Below are 8,961 nucleotides of genomic sequence, written 5' to 3'. Positions count from 1 at the left end.
TTTTTATATATTTAATTTTCAGAGCTTGTTTTTAATCCGAATATAACATATTTATATGTTTTTTGAATCAGCAAATGATGGAGAATAAGATAAACGTAAATTTGGATCGTTTTATAAATTTTTATTTTTTTTTACAATTTTCAGATTTTTAATGACCAAAGTCATTAATTAATTTTTAAGCCACCAAGCTGAAATGCAATACCGAAGTCCGGGCTTTGTCGAAGATTACTTGACCAAAATTTTAACCAATTTGGTTAAAAAATGAGGGCGTGACAGTGCCGCCTCAACTTTCACGAAAAGCCGGATATGACGTCATCAAAGACATTTATCAAAAAAATGAAAAAAACGTTCGGGGATTTCATACCCAGGAACTATCATGTCAAATTTCATAAAGATCGGTCCAGTAGTTTAGTCTAAATCGCTCTACACACACACACACACACACACACACACACAGACACACACACACACACACGCACATACACCACACACCTTCTCAGCCGCGCTGTGCAGGTCAGAATTCGGTTCGCGGCCTAGCCGACCCAGTTGTTCCCGCCAGTGCGCCCGCACTGGCTGGTTACCAGGGCAATGGAAATCCAAAATGGCGGCCAGCAGAGTCTCACTATCTCTGGCGAGTGCTGTTTCTAGGAGATTTACAACACATTCCCTTCATTCTAATGCCCCACTATCTTGCACCAGTCTGTCAGCCAGGCAATTAGCTTGCTGTGTGTCGAGCCAGGGATGTTTATCCCCACTGTAATTGATAGTAGGCAGCTTTAAGTGAAACAGGCCCCTTGGCACTGAGCAGGAAATGGATTCCAGATGTTAAAACAAATGCCCCCTTATCTCAGTTCCCTCTAATCCTGTAGCTTTGCTGGTACCTAGACCTGTTGGGAGAGATGCTATGCTGCAGGTTGTAATAAACAGTTCTAGGGAAGCAAGACTTGTCTGGGGGGAAAAAGGGTGGGGGGGGGCGCCATGGGTTTGGTCTGTACTTTGGGACGAGTGTCTACTCCCACTCACTGTGCTCTCTGTTCTGTGGAAAGCAAGCACTACTGGAATGAATATGTGCCTTATCTAAAGGAAAGTGAATGTGTTGGTATCTGTGCTGTTTTATTTTGTTGTTTTTGTGTGGACTGTGCTCATTTTCATGCCGTCAAAATGAATTGTGAAAGTTGTATACAATACAATGGAGTGCAGTGTATTGGATTAGCAGTTATTCATTCTACTTTCTGGTGCAAAGGTAAGGCTTGCTTCATTCATTCTGCTTGCTGTTCTGTGTTTAGCATGCTTGTTGCCTCTAAAACAAAACTGTATTATGTCTGTAGTAAAAGTGTGCTAACACTTTCAAAACACACCAAAGCACCTCAATCAGTTAGTACTAATAAATACTTCTTACCAAATTGAAATGGGATTACAATTGCATTGAGTGGTATCTGCAGAAATCGATCTAGTCATGTGTCAAATTTCAAAAAAGAAATGCAACAAACGGCTCAGCTATCATTAAAGGGATACTCTCCGCCGGGAAAAGGCCTTCAGATCGCTTTCAAAGCATCACCGTAAGATTCTACGTTACAAATAATGCTACCATCCATGAGGAATAACTTAACTTTGCAAATTCAACAGTTTTGATAGCAAATTAATTGTCGTAACAGAATCCAAGGAAAGAGCACTCTTGTAATGGTTGGGTGATTTCCCTTGTCAAATGTGTCAACAATGGCGTCTCCCTGCGATCATTGTAGTCTGAAAGTGAAAAGGTAAGTGTTAACGTTGTCTGACAGGAAATAAAGCTTTCAATAGGACAAGTCAGTATCAGTGTACAAGTTGCTCTCAGCAGGACTGCAAATGAATCGATCGATGCGAGTCAAAAAGCCCTGTAGCACTCAAAATGATTCGAAGATCATGCTCGTACTTTGTTTAGAACCAGTACTCAGATTATCTTGGACATATGTGTTGCCTGTTGGTGATCATTTCAAATATATGTCTCTAAAGTTGCGCTTTTACCTATAAGCTTATGCATTTGTTTCAAATTCCATTCATGTCACTGATCGAACACAGGGAACAGTAAACGTGCGAGAGTTCGAAGCAAAGCGCATTCATGTTTCAGACAAATACTGAAATAGAGAGCTCTGAAAATTATGTCTTTTCTCATAATAGTAACCCAAAAGAGAAGAAATTATACTTATCCCTCTGAACAATGTCGAGGATATCAGTGTCTTGTGCATTTGTTGTGTGTGTGTGTGTGTGTGTGTGTGTGTGTGTGTGTGTGTGTGTGTGTGTGTGTGTGTGTGTGTGAGAGAGAGACTTGTATCACTGTGTGTGTGTGCATGAATGTGACTGTGTGTGTGTGTCACTTTGTGCATGAGTGTGATTATGTGTGTGTGTGTGTGTGTGTGTGTGTGTGTGTGTGTGTGTGTGTGTGTGTGTGTATTATGCTTGTGATATAATCACATATATATAAATTGTATTTTTGTATACACGTGAAAAAAAGAGTACAAACTACACTGTTGTGTGTGTGAACGTTGTGTGTCAGCTGTCAAAACTCAAGTGAGCTTTTCCTGATTATGATTGAAGTTTGCTACAAATAACTCATTAACTGTAAGGGAGATTGATTAATATATAGTGTATTCTTTTCAAGCATTTGTCTTTATTTTCAGGCTATGGAAGTTTTACATTCAAAACAACAAGCGGCCAGGCTGCTCGTTCAACTTCAAGTTCAAGAGAAAAGTGCACATCGAGGCAGGATAGGGAGAGGAATTAGCAGAGGTGTGAGCTAATGCAGAGGCAAGGACTGGTCCAAGTCTTCTCAAACTGAAATTGGTTTGCTGGGCAAGGGGAAGGCTGATCCGAATAACAATTTGAAGGTAAGTGAGGACTAGTTATACTTATAATATTAATAGATACTTTCTCTGTGTGCAGGAGTTAAAAGAAAAAGACTTATGATGTTAGAGCCAAGGGTAATTTTGTGAATTCCAATAGAGTGCTATCACATTCATCCAACTGAACAATGTCAAGAAAATCAGTGCGTGTTGTGTACTTGTTATGTGTGGATGTGTGTGTGTTTTAAGAATGTAATGTGTGCAGAAAATAAGTAAAATTGTGTGTAAGTGGGGGTGTAAATAGTGGTCTGGGTGGCCCAAAAAACTATTTGAAGGTGAATCAGGACTATAGTTATAAGTACTTTCTCTCACTGCTTCGCCCCCTCAAACCCCACGCCTCCTCCAAACTCAATCATTCAAGTAAGTACCTTTTTATTCTGCAAGATTTGTGAGGTCGAAGACTTTGTTACAGGGTATACTAAATAATGACTAACGGTGAGGTTTTTAGGTCTCAGTCACAAATTACATTACCGGTGCTTTTTTTTCATTCTAGGGAATGTGTGTATTTCCTGGTTTCAAAAAATATTGAAAAAGAATGAAAATTCAGCTTCAGCATCCAGATTTTGTCAAGATATTTTGTGCAGTTATATTTCAGTACCCACAACCTTTTAGTGTCTCATAAAGGGAAATAAATGAACAGTCCTCACAATTGGGGTGCTGTACCGTGAACCCCCCCTTTTAAAAACCTTTACAATTCAAGATCTCCCCTATATTTAGACCTTGCTTTTAAGATTTTCTGGTCATAACCTATGCAAATTCACCTTCATTTTAAGACTTCCTATTTTTAAATACCTGATTTTATCAGATTTTGGGAGATCGTAAAAGGGGGTTCCACTGTAATATGAATTCTGTTTTAGCTACACCTGTATGCTGTTTGTAAAGATGGATATTTTACAGATTGAGGGGATCATTTCTGCCTCCATAATGATCGTTATGATCTGACACATTGGCTAACAGATTCCATGATCATGCTGTTATGTAGGAAGTCATAATAATGATGTGTAGGTTTTTGAATTGTGTCTGCTTTGCAGTTCAAATAGATATCTGCCTTCCTGTTCATTTTTTTTTCAAATAAGACAATCCCTGAAGCACATTTTCCAACCACATGTCAAACAGCAGGTCTGCTTAGCTTGAAACATAAGTATTGAATAATTATATCAAATTGACCTTTTTGCAGTTGAGCACTTGACAGATGCTGCTACAATACCTCTTGTAGAGAAATGTTTTAGAGATACAGTGGAGCCCTTCTAAGATATATATTTATATACAGCAAACTCAATCAAAGAAAAGCAGAATGTCTTAGAATAGAGGTTATAAACAGGAATCTGAGAAAGTAGTGTCTTTTAAGACAAATGTTGTGTTTTTTTAAAAGGGGGGGGGGGGAGGGCAAAGTTAGGGTTTCACTGTACAATGCAATGGTAAACTGGGCATTCATTTCAAGTAGCCAAAGATGTGTAACTGACACTTTTGCTCGTCAGGAGCACTAGAACACGTCACATTTTCACACTTGTCAGTGTGAGAATGCTAAGTGTGTCAGAATGCTAAAAATCTGGAAAGCCAATGCCCACAGGTATATCCCATCCCCCCTCTCCCACCCACCACCACCTTTTACTCACACTTGCAATCCATTACGTACATGAATAGATTACAAACACTCTTCTGTAACTCTTTATTTTCACACTTTTTCTTGCATTTGGTTAATTTTTTCAACCCTTTTCGAAGTTTGAATTAAGTGTCTTCACTGATGGGTGATTTTCTGTTTATGCTCCAGGACTTCAAGGCACTGGTGCTTGATGACAGCAGGCTCCTACTGGCCCACACACAAAGAAGAGATTGAAGATGCCCTGGTCCTGGAAGAAGAAGAGGGAAAGATCAATAAAGCCAAACGATACGCATCATTCAGTTATATTGAGGAAAGATATTGGCTATTCGGGTGAAGGTGTAAGAGTTGCCATGTGCAGTTGCTGTGTATGGGTCATAGGAATGACATTATACATCCAACTGGCCAGTAAACTGACTTTCTTCCTTGTTGCCTGCATTGGAGTACATTGTGGTGTTAAACAAAGTGCGTTTCTGTGTGGGTTGGTTTACACATGCTCTGTCACATTCCATATTAGACGGCCAGCTGAGACTACAAAATAGTGCATGTTTGTACATTAAAAAAACAATTAAAAGGAATTCTAACCAGAACCAATCGATACATAAATGTTATTTGTATTTTTGACAACAATATGACATTTTATACACACCTTGCAGGGGGGGATCAGTTCATTTTATGGGTGTGAAGGCGCGAAGCGCCGGGCCGACGGTGCAAAGCGCCTAGCTTGCTAGGGGGGTCTGGGGGCATGCCCCCCCGGAAAATTCTGAAAAAAAGGATGCAAATGGTGCAATCTGGTGCATTCTGAGGATGATCATTACCAGTTTCAGGCAGCAGATTTTGTCACTGATTAATACCCCAAAAATTGAAACAACACAAAAAAAACACAATTTTTTTTTTTTTTTTTGGCTGGGGGGGAGTTTTCCGGAAACCCCAGAACCCCCCCTCGTCCGCCCCTGCCTTGACAGTCCTTGTTCACCTTGAGGAACACTGACTGTCTCAATCAGTGTAAAATGTCATAATTTGGTCAAAAATACAAATAATGTATATAGTTTTTTGCTTTTTTAATGTACTGTAATCTACCTTGTAAGCCCCGTTAGTACCTAGTAAACGCCCACCCCCAACATTTGGATCAGTGTTTGAACATATGTTGTGTGTGTGGTGTTTTTTTATTATGTGCACAGTTCTGCACCTTGTAGAGACATTTTCATTCTAGAGAACGCTGACAGACAGCTATATATTTATTTATTTCATACTCTCGGCACTGGAGTATCTCTAGATAGCCCCTCAAAAATAAGACGAGGGAGGGTCTTCTGAAGTTGAAGAGGTCTGCTTTCAGTGATTTCCAGGGAGCATGTGAAACGACCAGTGTTTGATAACACCACTTCCCTCTGAAAGATTTTAGCTTTCTAAAATAAACTTACCCCTTTCTTCGTCACATCAATGTCTTGGATCAGTATCAAAGACTGACAGAATGACTATTCATTTCGTGTTTTTTAGGATGTGTGTACATTCACTCTCACTGAATGAATTTTTGTGTTTGGTTTTTAGTGTTTTTTCTTTCTGTTTAGACACTTGCATATCAAGCGAAAGATACATACAGGGTGACTATTTGTGCATGGAAACAGCTGACATGAGCAATACAGTCTGGGGAAGGGTCGTGAAAGTGTATTGATTAATGCGTTGAATTCACAGGTCTAGTAAAACTTGTGCAAAACAAATATATACAGGTGTTGAAAAGTGCTCGAATTCCAAGAATAGTTTCATGTGTAGCACCTTTGAACTGTGCAGAGAGAATGTGTGCCTGTGGATTTGAGATCTACATGGAATAAAATAGACACTGTTCTTGACAATTGAGTATGTTTTTGTGTGCGCATGTTGTTTGGTTTATTGATAATAATTGACTTTTGGTCAAGATGTAACCATGAATTTCTGTAGCAAAGATGCAATGATAAAAATAGACAGAATATGATCAAATAATAAGACACTGGGCTGCAAATTGCTTTTAATTGTCATTGTATTTATCTGTAAACTGATCATGATTTCCATGGCATGATTAATGCAGTGGAACCTCCCTTCTATGACCCCCCCAATTTAAAACTCCCTTCTTTTTAAGACCTTGTTTTCTCACATTTTCTGTTCATAACCTCTGTAAAATTACCCCCATTTTAAGACTCGTTCCTTTTTTAGACTCGATTTTCTCAGATTGTTTGAGGTCGTAAAAGGGGGGTGCCACTGTAGTAATAATGCATCTTCAGAAATTGAACACAGGTGCTGCAGTTTTTTTATAACCATGAAGAAGAAAAATACTGTTTCAAAACTTTGACAGTGTCTTATCCTCAAACGTACACCTTTTTAAAGAATCCATAACTTTTAATCACTCAACAGTGGGCGGGGATATAGCTCAGTTGGTAGCGCGCTGGATTTGTATTCAGTTGGCCGCTGTCAGCGTGAGTTCGATCCCAGGTTCGGCGGAAATTTATTTCAGAGTCAACTTTGTGTGCAGACTCTCTTCGGTGTCCGAACCCTCCCCCCGTGTACACTACATTGGGTGTGCACGTTAAAGATCCCACGATTGACAAAAGGGTCTTTCCTGGCAAAATTGCTTAGGCAGAGTTAATAATTGTCTACCTATACCCGTGTGACTTGGAATAATAGGCCGTGAAAGGTAAATATGCGCCAAAATGGCTGCAATTTACTGGCCGTATAAAATTTCATCTCACACGGCATCACTGCAGAGCGCCTAGAACTGTACCCACGGAATATGCGCGATATAAGCGTCATTGATTGATTGATTGATTGATTGATTGATTGAAAATTGCCTGCAGCTCAAGTGAACCAGAAATGGGGAACAATTGGCCACACTCAAGGAATCGGTTCCTGGCAACTTTTCTGTCGGTCGCGCAGCCTGAGAGAAACATGACAGAGATAGTTACTCAAGATAAAAGATAAGCTTGACTTACATCAGAATTATGAACATTTAAACTCACCTTGAGCTTTGTCCAAAATATTTTAAACCATTATTGCCACACATTGCAAGAATGTTTGATGTCCGGGTGCTTTTCCCCTGAAAATTAAAAAAAATAGTTTTAGTAATTATAGCAACATATAAACCACTAAGTGAAAACCAAAGGCTGGCCAATTACATACAGTTCTACAGCAACATCAGTTCTGAACATGAAGCTTTCAACATGCACAGCGACACTTAAAAATGGCAGTTAAAAAAGAAAGGATGAATGAGATTCTGCCGCATTTAGTGTTTGCTTCAATGAACGCCGTCCGAGGAAGAATGTGATATTCGTTAAAAAGTTACCCTTTCACAAAGCCTTACAATAAGCTTCAATCATAGTTTTTCCTGCAAAATCACAACATTAAAAACTTTAGGCACAGAAAAACTCATACCGCTGACAATATAAAATGTCAGTTATATTTATAAATAACATTTTCTGTTGCACTACTTCCAAAGACTGTGCTGACTGACCTTACTTTTTCCATCTCAAAACAATTTTTAGGGGGATTACCTACTCTGTCTGTCTGTCACAGTGTCAGGGCTCAGTCTCCTATACAGTGCACCACAGGAGCTTGTACCCAGCTGCCAGTTGATCATTATTTACTCCTGCATGTACGCCCTTACTAGGCTAGCGAATGCGTAGTATGTAGTTGTAAGAAGACTGTAGGGATGAAGGAGTAAATAATGATCGACCGGCACTTTGATACAAGCTCCTGTGCAGTGCACAGACACACACACACACACACACCGTGGCGTGTCCGTGTTCAAACCAAAACTGGACTCAATCGACCCTGCACACTACACGTTCGTGCACTCGCTTGATGGATGCTTCATTCGCTCAACACACCAGCAGACACACAGACAAAAACGGCAGCAACATTTGTCTAGGTCTGTCCAAAGTCTACACAACACTTGCTTTACTTACAAATCCGGGCAGCAGGTGAGAGCTCTGCGTCGTGGGTAGTCAGTGCACACAACGGTAACACTCATGCAGTTGAATCCAACTTTCCCACTGCTTGCTGAATTGATAACTTTGCATTTTGTGCGCCGAGCATGAATTTCTCGTAATTCTGTGTCGTTTCCCAGTCAGTCTGCTGGTTTCTGAACCACCTTGAGTCGATTTCTTACTGAAACGTGTGGGCTTGTTGTCACAAAGCGGCCATCCCATCCGCCATTGTTTTGAGTCGTCATGAAAACGGCACGCTCCCGACGAAAACCAGTCTATGACGGCCAATTTTAATCTTCAAATGGTGGAGAGCAGTCGCCAATTTAATCATGTTTAATTAATTATTTAGCATACTTGTGGTGCTTTATTGAGCAAACCGGGCCAGGTGCGTCTTAATTAAGGTACACTAAATTCCCCACATTCTTCAAATCGGCCGAATTCGACAAAAAAAACTCCAAAATGGCGGCGTGGACACTATATGTTTAAATAAAGTTGTAAGTAAGAGTATTACAGCTACGGCCAGACAGGC

General features: G+C 40.0%; 2 long non-coding RNA genes across 3 annotated transcripts; one reads left to right on the top strand and one right to left on the bottom strand.

Annotated features, from left to right (window-relative positions):
- Nucleotides 1–36: 36 nt before the first annotated feature.
- Nucleotides 37–6,434, top strand: LOC138972829 (uncharacterized). 2 transcript variants are annotated; one of them, XR_011457774.1, is made up of 3 exons: nt 1,719–1,757; nt 2,658–2,864; nt 4,651–6,434. It is a non-coding gene; the product is annotated as an uncharacterized lncRNA (long non-coding RNA). The 2 variants fall into 2 exon arrangements; XR_011457773.1 differs by having other exon boundaries at nt 37–2,864.
- Nucleotides 4,532–8,664, bottom strand: LOC138972830 (uncharacterized). Its single transcript, XR_011457775.1, has 3 exons — nt 8,412–8,664; nt 7,467–7,543; nt 4,532–4,729 (listed from the first exon to the last, which is right to left on the bottom strand). It is a non-coding gene; the product is annotated as an uncharacterized lncRNA (long non-coding RNA).
- Nucleotides 8,665–8,961: the final 297 nt, after the last annotated feature.

Source organism: Littorina saxatilis, linkage group LG8 (assembly GCF_037325665.1).
Source record: "Littorina saxatilis isolate snail1 linkage group LG8, US_GU_Lsax_2.0, whole genome shotgun sequence".
In the NCBI taxonomy this organism is placed as follows: domain Eukaryota; kingdom Metazoa; phylum Mollusca; class Gastropoda; order Littorinimorpha; family Littorinidae; genus Littorina; species Littorina saxatilis.
This window is presented reverse-complemented; position numbering and strand designations above follow the sequence as displayed.